Consider the following 12,809-nt stretch of genomic DNA (forward strand, 5'->3'; position numbering starts at 1 on the left):
TTTGACCAGATCATGCTTTGCTTAGCATTTGTCTCTCTTTTCCCAAAAGTGGAATGTACTGTCTTTACTGGTGAGTTAATATAGATTACAGAGGGGAGACTCTGAATTCAGAAAGTCTTGGTAGTGTATAGCTGTACCACTCTGAACTCACCCAATCTTTTCAGGAAGTCTCCATGTAGGTTCTGGCCCCACAACTTTGGTCACTGAATGTAATGTTGAGATGATAATATCTCCCTCATAAGGCTGCTATGAGACATAAATTTGAAAATTTCATACCTGGACATAGTGAATCCTCCAGTTGTAGTTGTTTAGTCCTGCCCAACTCTTATGATCCCATGGACTGTAGCCAGCCAGGCTGCTCTCTCCAGAGGATTTCCCAAGCAAGAACACTAGAGCAGGTTGCCATTTCCTTCTGCAGGGGAATCTATGTGACCGAGGGATGGAACCCGCATTTCCTGCCTTGGCAGGCGGGTTCTTTACCACTGAGCCACCAAGGGCGCCCACACATCTGCTCAGTACACGTTACAGTACAGTAAAGAAAGTGATAGCTATTGTATATTTTTGTATTTAATTTTTTTACTTTATCCTTTCACATTTATTATCCCAGAATGGCAATGGATGATTATTAACTCTGTTTTATTGTCAAAGAAAAGCCAAGAAGCATACATATATCTCTTTGAAATCTTTTTCACTGGCAAACTTTGAAACAAAAACATATCATGGATTTATTCATGTAACAAAGAGTTATTAAGCACATGCTATGTATGAGGATCTGTGATAAGCACTGGAGATTCAGAATTTTTTTTTTTTAAGATGTCTACATGATTATTCCCACTTTAAGAAGTTCGGAGTCTAGTCGGGAAAAAAGACTAATAGGTGAGTATAGTAGGGTGAGTGCTGGAAGAAAGGCATAAGCTAATACTACGGGAATGGTGGAAGAAAGCTATACAGAAGCACTGATGGTTGAGTTGTGTCTTTATAAATGAGTAGGAGTTCCTCATGAAGCAGCGGTGGTGGAGGCCAAAGCTATAGCTGAACTGGCACAGCCAGTGAGCATGGCGTGCCCGGAGTAAGTAAAGGGAGAAAATGATGCACTATTTAAGCTCTTGAATAACGCAGAAAAACCAGTTTCTCAATTCATATTTCCAAGCTAAAATAATAAAACATCAAAAATAGTACCAACTATAGCCTGATCTTCCTAATGTATAATCAGAAATTCCTAAATAGTAGCAAATTAAACACAGCCGTAAACCATGACCAAATAAAGTTAATTCTTGGAATGCAATTAATAGGTCAAGAGAGACTGTCTCATCTTAGTGTCTGCCAGAAGGGCATCTGGTAAAATTCATTATCCTCTTTGAGAAAAACATTAGAAGCTAAAATTATAGAATTTCCTTCACATGATAAAGAACGTCAATCTCAAACCAATAGGAAACATAGCAGTAAAACTTGAAGGCATCTGCTAAAGTGAGTTGGAGGTCAAGGCTGTCAACCATTACCGCTATCACCTAGCAGTATTCTGAATTTAAGGCATTCAAAATGGGGAAGTTGTCAGTGTTTGCAGATAATATTTTCTAATGGAAAATATCTACCAGAAGCTGTAAGAACTAATAAAAGAATCAAGGTGGTTATTTTTTAAATATATAAGAATCAGTAGTTTCAATATTACTGTGAGTAACCTTTTAGAACACTTATTTTTAATGGAAAAATACATTCCAGAAAAATAACAAGAATAAAATATGCAAAAGTAAATTTAATACTGATGTAAGTTCATAAGATCTAGATATTTTTTCGTTATAAAACCTTGTAACATGGCACAGAGAAATAACAAATTCAGGGAGGAAGTTTCAAGATTATACAAATGTCGGTTCTTAATTTGCCACAGTTCAGTTTCAAACAATCTCAGTTCTCCATCTTCAATCACATATTTATATTCAATAATGTTCTAAAACATATCTGAAGAGAAAATCATGTGAGAATATGCAAGAAAAAAATAATGTAATGAGGATAAACAGTCTATTAGATCTCAAAACATAAAGCTAAAATCACTTAAAGTTTTTGGTATAGGACAAAGAATAAAATGACCTATGAAACAATGTAAACTGTAGAAGCTAGCTCAAGAAATTAGTGTATAATTAATCAATGGATAGTTGTAAGTATTCAGAGCAGTGGGGATAAAGACTAGTCAATAAATAAAAATGGGATAATAAACACTGTTAGAAAAAAGAGTCTTACTTCACATCATATAGTTAATTAAAATCCACAGAAGTTAAATATCATATGTATCCATCAAAGCATATGAGAAAAAATTAATGATTATTCATATGGGGTAGAAAACAACCTCATAAGTCTAATACCAAATGCAGAAAATACATATTTATATAAATGGGTGGAGATTTAATTTCATGAAAATTTATGTTTAAAAATGCCGTAAACAACAGTAAAAGGTCATGGAAAAATTAGGGAAGTATTATTAAAAAAAACTTTTTTATCCTGAGTACACAGAAAGCTCCTAAAAACTTACAGGAAAATACTTATAGAGAAGTAAAGAATATGAACAAACAGTACCCAAAGAAATGCAAAAAGCCCATAAATAATAGCTAGAGGTAGAAAACAGCAAAATGTTTTATCAATAGGGAGCATATTAAATTACAGTACTATGCAGCCTTTCTTCAAAATGAAGTAAGTCTAAATAAGCCTGTATGAAATAGTGTCAGCAGTTAATAAGAATGGGTTTGGTAAGTTCCCATTTCTATTAATAGTATAAAAATGTGTATGTAGGTGTTTATGTGTCCATAGGAGATTTTTATTATGTTGCTCATGAAACTGCTCATCCATTTAGTAAGCATCTACTGAGTGTCTCCTGTATGCCAGGAGTGTTGTTTTCATGGGGCAATATGAGACTTGTGCTAACCCTGCAGTGAGCAGCCTTAGAGAGGGGGACCTCAAAAGGGAGAAAACCAAATTCTCACTTCATTGTGCTTTTTGAAATTTTATATTGCTACAAACCTAATGTTTCCAATATTGTTAGGGGCCAAGAAGCATTTCTTTGGCTGTATAAAATTTTATAATCAAAGAAATCCGTCAAGACAATGTTTTCCTATCAGATTAGCAATGATTATTTCTTCGTTGATGAAGATATGAGGAAACAGGCACCGTCAAACACTTGGATTGATTCAGAGGAATTTTTAAATCAAACTCTTTAAAAGTTGCATAACTTTCAACATGGTAATTCCATGTATGAGACAAATTTAAAAGATGGAAATTCCCATGATAATGAACAAATAGATACTAAGATATTCTTCACTTATTACATATAATAATGAAATATTAGAAATTAAGTTTCTAATACTGTGAGACTATCTAAATGTTATACCTGTAGAAAGGGAGGCTATGCCTTTATCATCAGTGATAAGCTCCTTGAAGACAAGGGGCCATGTCTTTTTATTTATCTTTAGCATCAGTAAGTATATATTTATGCATATGAGTATGCAGTCACTAAAATAATGTGGTAGAACCTATATTTTGTCTCAGGGTTCCCCATGCCATTTTTCATTAATAATTCAGTATAGCAGAGGATAAAATCATGTGCACATTACGATCTAATTTTGGTTTTATATATATATATACATTCATAGAAAAAGCTTACAAAACTTTGGTAGTAGGATTCATATAGCTTCCATTTTGCTTCTTGTGCTGAGTTTTTTGGGTTTGTTTTCCAGTTTCACACATAACTGATTTCTCACTGTAAGCTTCAAACCCTGCTAATGAAGCAGTTGATAGAGATCCATCAGTCCCCTTCTCAAAGTAAGCTGATCTTTGGCCAAGGTTTAAGTGACTCACTATCATCCTCTAAACAGGTTCAGGGGGACCATAAGAAAGACCAAGTATCCTGCCCTGCATGCATTCTTCAAGAGGTGAGAATGGTTTGAGGAGGGCTGGCCAGTTGTATAACTTGGATAGACAGCAACTCTGCTAATACAGCAAACACAAAATTCCAGTCCAGAGCCAAAGATGTGTTAGAGATCATGGCGCTAGGTAAGCTGGAATAAGGAAAGGGCACAGAGATGCCTATCTCCAAGCCCCTGCAACCTGCCTCTCTGCTCACTGCTGTCACAGCACCAACATGCCCCCACCTCCCCTCACCCCAAAACATCGTGCCATGATCGGAAGACAACACTCCAAGTCCATCTATGAAGCCCCTTGTTTATCATTTACAACTTATAGTAATGTTGTTTTATCCAGCATGCATGTTTTATCTGTTTTAATAAAGATTATGAACAAAATTTTATATAAATATATATTTATTTTTAATATATATTAAAATATATATATAGTAAAAGAAATAAAGCTCTCATAAGTTTCCTCCTAACTCTGCTCTCTCTGCCAACTTATTTTGCCATTAATTTTTTTTTAGCTTTTTTTATTTCTTTTTTAAAAATTTGTTTATTTTAATTGGAGGCTAATTACTTTAATTTGTACTTAATGTTACATTTAAATTCTATATGTTTTTAATTACATAGAAATCATAAATATATTCTTAAAAATAATTTGATATGCCATAAAAAATGAACTCTTGACCATCCTACCCAGAGAAAACTAGTTTTCAATTGTCTCTTCTAGATTTTCTAAGTATTTCCACTCACAAATGTTTACCTCAGAAATACATAGTTTTACCTTACAGGAGTTTGGTTTTTTAATATGTAGGTAGTATGCTATGCATAGAATGTGTTTTTCTTCATGGAACCATGAGTCTGGAATGTTATGTCTCATGTATGCATAAATCAATACAGATGAATGTTTGTGTGTTAAATACTGAGGAACAATATTCTTACCATAAGGTATACAAATCTTCATGGTACAATTCAAATTCCAGCTGCCCAGCTCCGTCACACAATAACTCTATGATGTTGGCTGAATTAACTTCTCTGAGCTGCCATATCCTCATTGTAAAATGGAGATGAGATTATCATTGTATTAATAATGAGGCATAAATGAGCTGGTGTTTATAAAGTGCTTGACACACCTAAACCCCAGGTTCGTGTCTGTTAAATATGAGTACAGTGAGGTCCGCAATTGGTGAACAATGGAGCTAGATCTGGTCTCGCAGGCCCGGGTGGCTGCTGGTGCACCGTGAACTCCATCATGATCCTCTCTGGGAAGAAGGAGTGAACACCAGCTCCCACACTGCCAGTAGGAAGTAGAGACCCAGCAGAGAAGTGGCTTCATTCATCTATGGTGTGAGCTACTGTGACCCTCATCTTCCCACTTTCAAGGCCCTACCTGGGCCGCTCCACATGGTTAGACGCTCAGCCTCACCCTTTCTCACTTTCTGAGCTTCTCCGTTGCAAGGGGCAGTGGGGTAGGGAAAGAGTGGTAGGTGAAGCCTCCAGCCTTTCTCCTACAGAGACAGAGTACCCTGAAGAGGCCAGCGAAGAAGTGCTACCTGACTCACCACCATCCACACCTCTTTCCCTATAAGAATTCTTACAGATCCACCTTGATCACGCATGTCCATCTGTACCCCCTTCTACATCCCACTACCACTGCAGGACAAGCCTCGTAAGGTGGTCACCTTGTCTTTCCTCTGAAACAATGTCTGCAAAATATTCCTAAGCATTCCTCTGCCTAATGACTCTCTTCTAAGAAATTCCATGGCTCCTTGTTATTAATTCCTGTAGACTTAAGTCTGGGTAAGTTTAATATTTCCACCCAGGCTTTCCAAGAGACAAGGAAAAATCAAAATGACATGTAGCAGGTTTCTGGAATTCCATCATAAAATTGCACCCTAAGCAGTTGTTACCTCTCCTCCCTAGATCCCCTAGAAGCTTTGATGGCAGCTCCACCCTGCTCAGCAATGAGCCAGTTCTCACCATGGAGGGAGTTGGTAAACACCACCAGCAAGTGGGGTTTAGAGTTGACTTTGCTGTCCCCATCAGAGTGGGAGAGAGGAGTCCCCCAGAGTGGCCACAGGTCTGACTCTTGAGCCAAGCCTCTGATTCTCCCCAGAGGTGGGATCACGTCCTGTCTCATCAGACTGGACTGCTGCTTGAAGTCCCTTCTCAGTCTCCCAGGGTCTGCCTCTGCCTCGTTGCTGAACTGGCCCAAACACAGTGACCACTTGCTTAGACGGGGCTGACCTGTGACCCCCCAGTCCCTTCTGCCTCCTTACCCCCAAACAGCTAGTGCCGGATTCTGTCCCTTAGCAGCTCACTACTTAATTCCCCTTTAAAGTTCCCCCCCTTTTCACCAGGCCCTTCTTTCTCCACCTCTTCCTCAAGGCCTTTTTTTTTTTTTTTAAATAGAGGATGGTATTTGAGATGAAACATATCTATATTTTTGGTTTTCTTCTCACAACAGGCCATGAGGTGAGTGTTTTAACTTGCATTTTAGAAAAAAAAAAAAAAAAGGAACTGAAATTCAAGCCAGAAAACATGCTCTCCAGATAAATGGTGTGGCCAGAATTAGATGAGGACAGACCCCTCTTTCCTTGACTGCTCTATGCTTCCTGGGGACAATGAGTAAGTAACTGCCTTCCTACTTTTGTTTGGGATACACCTAGATTTCAGGAAACTGCTGCTCATGGTTGGCTATGATAGCTTTCTCTAGCTCTGTATATTTACCTAAACCAAAGATGAAAGGCACTTAGTTAATACCTGTTACATTAATGCAGCTTCCCTGGTGGCTCAGAGGTTAAAGCATCTGCCTGCAATGTGGGAGACCTGGGTTCGATCCCTGGGTCGGGAAGATCCCCTGGAGAAGGAAATGGCAACCCACTCCTGTATTCTTGCCTGGTGAATCCCATGGACAGAGGAGCCTGGTGGGCTACAGTCCACGGGGTCGCAAAGAATCGGACATGACTGAGTGACTTCACTTCACTTCTTCACATTAATGCATGTGGTTTGCCACTAACAATGCCATGTTCTCTCAGTGGAAATGTCTGGTTTATAGATCATAAGGAGAAGGATTTATCAAACTCCACATGAGCTTAACTCAAAAAATAATATTCTTCAAAGCCATCCATGCTTTGTGCTGATGATGTTTTAGGTGGAGTGAGGATTGAATTTTTGCAAGTGCTTCTATCGTTTGCAAACCACAGGCAGCACTGGAAACTATCACCTCAAGGAAGATGTGCTTTAGCAGATTTGTTCTTCACTGAAAGAAAACCAACAAGCAGAGGCACAAGGAAATTTGGCCAAGGGAAGTATCTCTGTAATGGTGCCAGATTCAAGTTAATTTCACTGTGGATCCCCGGACTCATCTGAGGAATATTGAGGAGGGTGGCAGTGGCATTTTGTGGGGCCAGGAACCAGAGAAGGGAATCTATATCAAGCAAGCAAGAGCGAGATTGAGAAGAGCCTCAAGATCGTGAAAGAGAGCCTGAGGATAAAACACAAGGAAGAAGAAGCCAGTCTCCAAACAGGTGAGCAGGGGGCAGAATGTGGGTAGAGACACCTGTCAAAGCCAGAGGATAGAGTGAAGGGCTCTGAGTCAGGGGAGTGAGGCAGCTCAAGTGTCACAAATAGTATCCTGGAGATAATGCTATGGAGCCAAAAGAGGAAGTAGTTCCTTTCCTTGGGATAGTCAAGGAAGGCTTTGCAAAGGAGGTGACATTTAGGATGGATCTTGAAAAGATGAACATGGGTTCTCAGGATGGAGGATGGGGATCCGAGAGGAAAGCCCATTCAGACAAAGGAAATGACAGGTACCAAGTAGCAGAACTCACAGCATTTAGAATTTATCAAAGGAGATCCAGGATTTGACCCAGAATATCATGCATTTTCTTGTAGAAAAGAAGGAAAGGAAAAGAAAATAGGAGAGGGAAAGCAATGAGGGAAAAGAGGAGAGAAAATGCCATTCCATATTAGAGATAGATTTTTTTCTGTCTTACCTACCTTTTGTGTAATATCCAATAGTTAATACAGAAAGCTATGAAATAGGAAGTATGAAAATGGATTTCAGTTCTGGAGCACTGAAGGCATAGAAAGTGAGTTCCAGGGGAAAATTAGAAGTCATTCAAGATGAAGTTTCCTAACATGAACATTTTTTCTTTCTTTTATGCATCCTTCTCCTGCCTACTTCTTCCCTTCTCTAATTTCTGAGGTTAGAAATAGGACAGGGGTGGAATTTAAATTATTTTTTTTGGTTTCTAGCAGAATTTAGGATGGGAAAAAAATTATAGGTAAGCACTTTCATTTTAAAAATGAGAAAGTTGAGGTCAGAGTACAGAAGGTTACTTTCTCAAAACCTCAGAGCTAGTGAATGCCAAGACTGGGAGTAAAGCCCCCATCCCTCCTTTCTTAACCCAAATCTGTGATCCTCATAACTTCTCCAAGCAACAGCCTGGAGAACCTCTGCCTGCCTCTCCCTTCATCCTGCCTTGACGCAGGACACAAGTATGGCAGGATACCCCCAGGGTCCAGGACCATCCCATGTGGCAACTTCAGGATTCGCCAGTGAATCCTACTCCAGAGAAAAAGACTCACGTGTGTTGATGCCTATCAGCTAGCTCTTTCTTCTCCAGGGACTTCCAGGGATCCGTCTGAAGAACCTTTGGTTTATTGTCATTCCCTGGGGATTTAAGAGTTAAGAAAAGAGATGAGGAGGGAAGGAGAGCTAAAGAAACCAGATTCCAATTTCTCTCCAGCAAAGGAGAACTAAGGTTTGACATAAGAGTCTTTGACTCAGACCTTACCTTTATTGAGTAATAATGTTATTGCAATGGCACCCCACCCCAGTACTCTTGCCTGGAAAATCCTATGGATGGAGGAGCCTGGTGGGCTGCAGTCCATAGGGTCGCTAAGAGTCAGACACGATTAAGTGACTTCACTTCACTTTTTCACTTTCACGCACTGGAGAAGGAAATGGCAACCCACTCCAGTGTTCTTGCCTGGAGAATCCCAGGGACAGGGGAGCCTGGTGGGCTGCCATCTGTGGGGTTGCACAGAGTCGGACACGACTGAAGCGACTCAGCAGCAGCAGCATTGGACTTTGCTTTGGTTCCAGGTACTATGAAGGTGGTGTGTCCATATCATCTTTACCCCTTAAAAATCCCAGAAAGGCTTCAGCATCCCCATTTTGTTGGTTAAAAAAACCATAGTTTAAAGCCCTCAACCAAGGTTACACGTCTGACAACTTTGGCAGCCTCAGGATTTGAGTGCAGATCACCCTGACTCCAAATCTTATTTTTAAGAGCTGTGTGACCTTGAGCAATGCAAGTTCCTCATCTGTGACACAGCAAATAATAATAAAAATTCATGTTGTGGAAAGACTCATAGAATAAATAAATCCAAATAGAGTAACTGCTACCTATCAGCATTGCCATCAGGATTAAATGAGTTGATAGGAGAAAGTGCTTTGTAAACTGCAATACACCATACAAATTTTATCAGTATTATTATTTCCAAAAATATGGTTGTTCCCATAAAGTAGTCTGTGGCATATATTTATGGCAACATGACTCAGAAACAATTTTCATTCTGATGGGTTGCCTCCCTATCATGTTATTAAAAGGTTGGGGAAAATGAACAATGGAGGATTAAGATTAGATCTTTCACACATGAAACCACAAAATCAATAAACCGCCCCCCGCCCCCCCCCCCATAATCCTTCCGATGTTGTGAAGAAATATACCCGAGGCACCTGGAACGATTACTCCAGGAAATGTCAACAGGTATTGACAAGAAACCTGGCGAGGCAGGCTTGGCCGCCTGCCTCCCCTCACTCTAGCATCCTCTGGAAAGCTGAGACTCACTTTTGGAGACAGACATGGAGCAGTGAGGGGACTAAGAAGAGGGGCACTTTTCCTTCTTACGAAGTTCTGTAAAATTTGTTTCTGCAATTGGGTCAGAGCTGCCTGGGAAGAATGATAGCCTGAGCAGCACTATGGGGAGCATGTGATTACACTTATCTGTGGTCAGTATGAAAGCCCATTTTTTATAAAATCCGCTGTGATTATCCTTATGCTATGATAGTCATTAGCACTGTGGTTCTTATTCCGTATTTAGAGGATGCCAACTCTGTTGCTGAACACCTGCGTGATTGGGGCCAAGGCTGACAAGTCAAAGCAGTGCATTCTCCTTGGAGGGTTTCTTCTTCCTGCCCACCTAGGAAGGGATGCCTGGAGATGTCAGAGTTCTGGTGATTGTTGTGGTCCGCTTTTGGTCAAAAGTCTGAGATTTGGCTAAATTTAAGATTAAAACCTGGCCCTAGGGTGCCTTGAGATAGCATGCTGGAGCTCCCTCATCCTTTCTACTTAGGTAAGGGCACATCAAGCTGGAAAACGGCTATGAACCAAGAAGGGAGTCTCACCAGATAGCAAATCTGCTGGCACCATGATCTTGGACTCCCAACCTCCAGAACTGTGAGAAATAAGTTTATGTTGTTTATTAGCTACCCAACCTGGTGTTTTGTGATAGCAACCCGAATATACTGAGACACTCACATTTGCACCCTGCAGCAGGGCTACAGAGTCTGTGCATACCCATGACCCACATTGTCCTCTCAGGAGATGGGGGATTCCTTCTTGTCTGGCTCGTGCACAAAGACTGTGATGTCAGTTTCCAGGATCAAGAGAGCCTCTGAGAAAATGGAGTGACACACCTAGGCAAATGCAGTTATTCAAACATGGGTCCAGAGTCATTTGACTAGTACATTTAGGACAAATAGAAACTAGCCAAGTAATATTTTACATAAAAATCAAAATTGTATTGAAATTCACACAAGACTTCTAAAATAATTCGTTTGTACATCAAGCAGTTTTTTAAAATACCTTTCTTGAGCTGGTGTCATCTTCGTTCAGTCACTCAGTTGTGTCTGACTCTTTGCGACCACATGAACTGCAGCACACCAGGCTTCCCTGTCATTCATGATCTCCCGGAGTTTGTTCAAACTCCTGTCCATTGAGTGAGTGATGCCATCCAGCTATTGATCCTCTGTTGTCCCCTTCTCCTCCTACTTTCAACATTTCCCAGCATCAGGATCTTTTCCCATGAATCAGTTCTTTGCATCAGGTGGCCAAAATATTTATTGGAGCTTCAGCTTCAGCATCAGTCCTTCCAGTGAATATTCAGGACTGATTTCCTTTAGGATTGACTGGTTTGATCTTGCAGTCCAAGGGACTCTCAAAAGTTTTCTCCTACACCACAGTTCAAAAACATCAATTCTTCGGCGCTTAGCTTTCTTTATAGTCCAACTCTCACATCCATACATGACTATGGGAAAAACCATAGCTTTGACTATACAGACCTTTGTAGGGAAAGTAATGTCTCTACTTTTTAATACAGTGTCTAGGTTTGTCATAGCTTTTCAGGATGAGATGGTTGGATGGCAGCACCGACTCGATGGACATGAGTTTGAGCAAGCTTCAGGAGTTGGTGATGGACAGGGAAGCCTGAGGTGCTGCAGTCCACAGCGTCGCAAAGAGTCGGACACAACTGAGCGACTGAACTGAACTGAACTACTTCCAAGGAGCCAGTGTCTTTTAATTTCATGACTGCTGTCACCATCCACAGTGATTTTGGAGCCCAAGAAAATAAAGTCTGTCACTGTTTCTATTGTTTCCCCATCTATTTGCCATGAATGATGGGACTGAAAGCCATAACCTTTGTTTTTTGGATGTCGAGTTTTAAGTCAGCTTTTTCCTTTTCCTCTTTCACCTCTATCAAGAGGCTCTTTAATTCCTCTTAGCTTTCTGCCATAAAGGTGGTATCATCTGTATATCTGAGGTCATTGGTACTTCTCCTGGCAATCTTGATTCCAGCTTGTGCTTCATCCAGCCAGGCATTTCACACGATATACTCTGCATGTAAGTCAAATAAGCAGGGTGGCAATATACAGACTTGATGTACTCCTTTAAGCCAGTCCGATGTTCCATGTCCAGTTCAAACTGTTGCTTCTTGACCTGCATAGAGGTTTCACAGGAAGCAGGTAAGGTGTCTGGTATTCCCATCTCCTGAAGAATTTCCCACAATTTGTTGTGATCCACACAGTCAAAGGCTTTAGTGTAGTCAATGAAGAAGTAAATGTTTTTCTGGAATTCTCTAGTTTTTTTTCTATGATCCAACTGATACTGGCAGTTTGATCTCTGGTTCCCCTACCTTTTCTAAATCCAGCTTATACATCTGGGAGTTCTCAGTTCACATACTGTTGAATTCTAGCTTGAAGGATTTTTAGCATTGCTTTGCTAACATGTGAGATGAGTGCAATTGGGTGGTAGTTTGAACATTCTGTGGCATTGCCTTTCTTTGGGATTAGAATGAAAACTGACCTTTTCCAGTCCTGTGGCCACTGCTGAGTTTTCCAAATTTGCTGGCATATTGAGGGCAGCATCATCTTTTAGGACTTGAAATAGCTCAGCTGGTGAGTCAGTATGATTTAGATGCCCAGGTGATTCAGCCTTAACATTGACTCTGCTATTCATCAATAATACTGTGTAGGAACACAAGTAGCACAAGCTGCAAGGTGGGTACTGGCTGCACCTAGATAGACATTAATGTTCCCTCTGCCAAGAGGGCTGTCATTCTAGTCTTGTCCACTCTGGGTGCTAAACTTCTCTCATCAGTAGACAGATACAAGAGTCCATCTGAATCGTGTATCCTGCCAGAGGGACATATACATTGGAATTTATGAAATTAACCATCAGGACAATGGCAATAATATTAATTGTTAAAATTTTTTGAAATCCTGCTATACAATGGCACTGTGCTAAACACCCTCACCAACCTAAACAAAAACAGTCAATAGTTTGACACAAGTCCACTCATCCAGCAAGAGGCAGGCTTTGTTTACAACCAGACACTCTGACTGCA

Source organism: Budorcas taxicolor, chromosome 3 (assembly GCF_023091745.1).
Source record: "Budorcas taxicolor isolate Tak-1 chromosome 3, Takin1.1, whole genome shotgun sequence".
Taxonomy (NCBI): Eukaryota; Metazoa; Chordata; class Mammalia; order Artiodactyla; family Bovidae; genus Budorcas; species Budorcas taxicolor.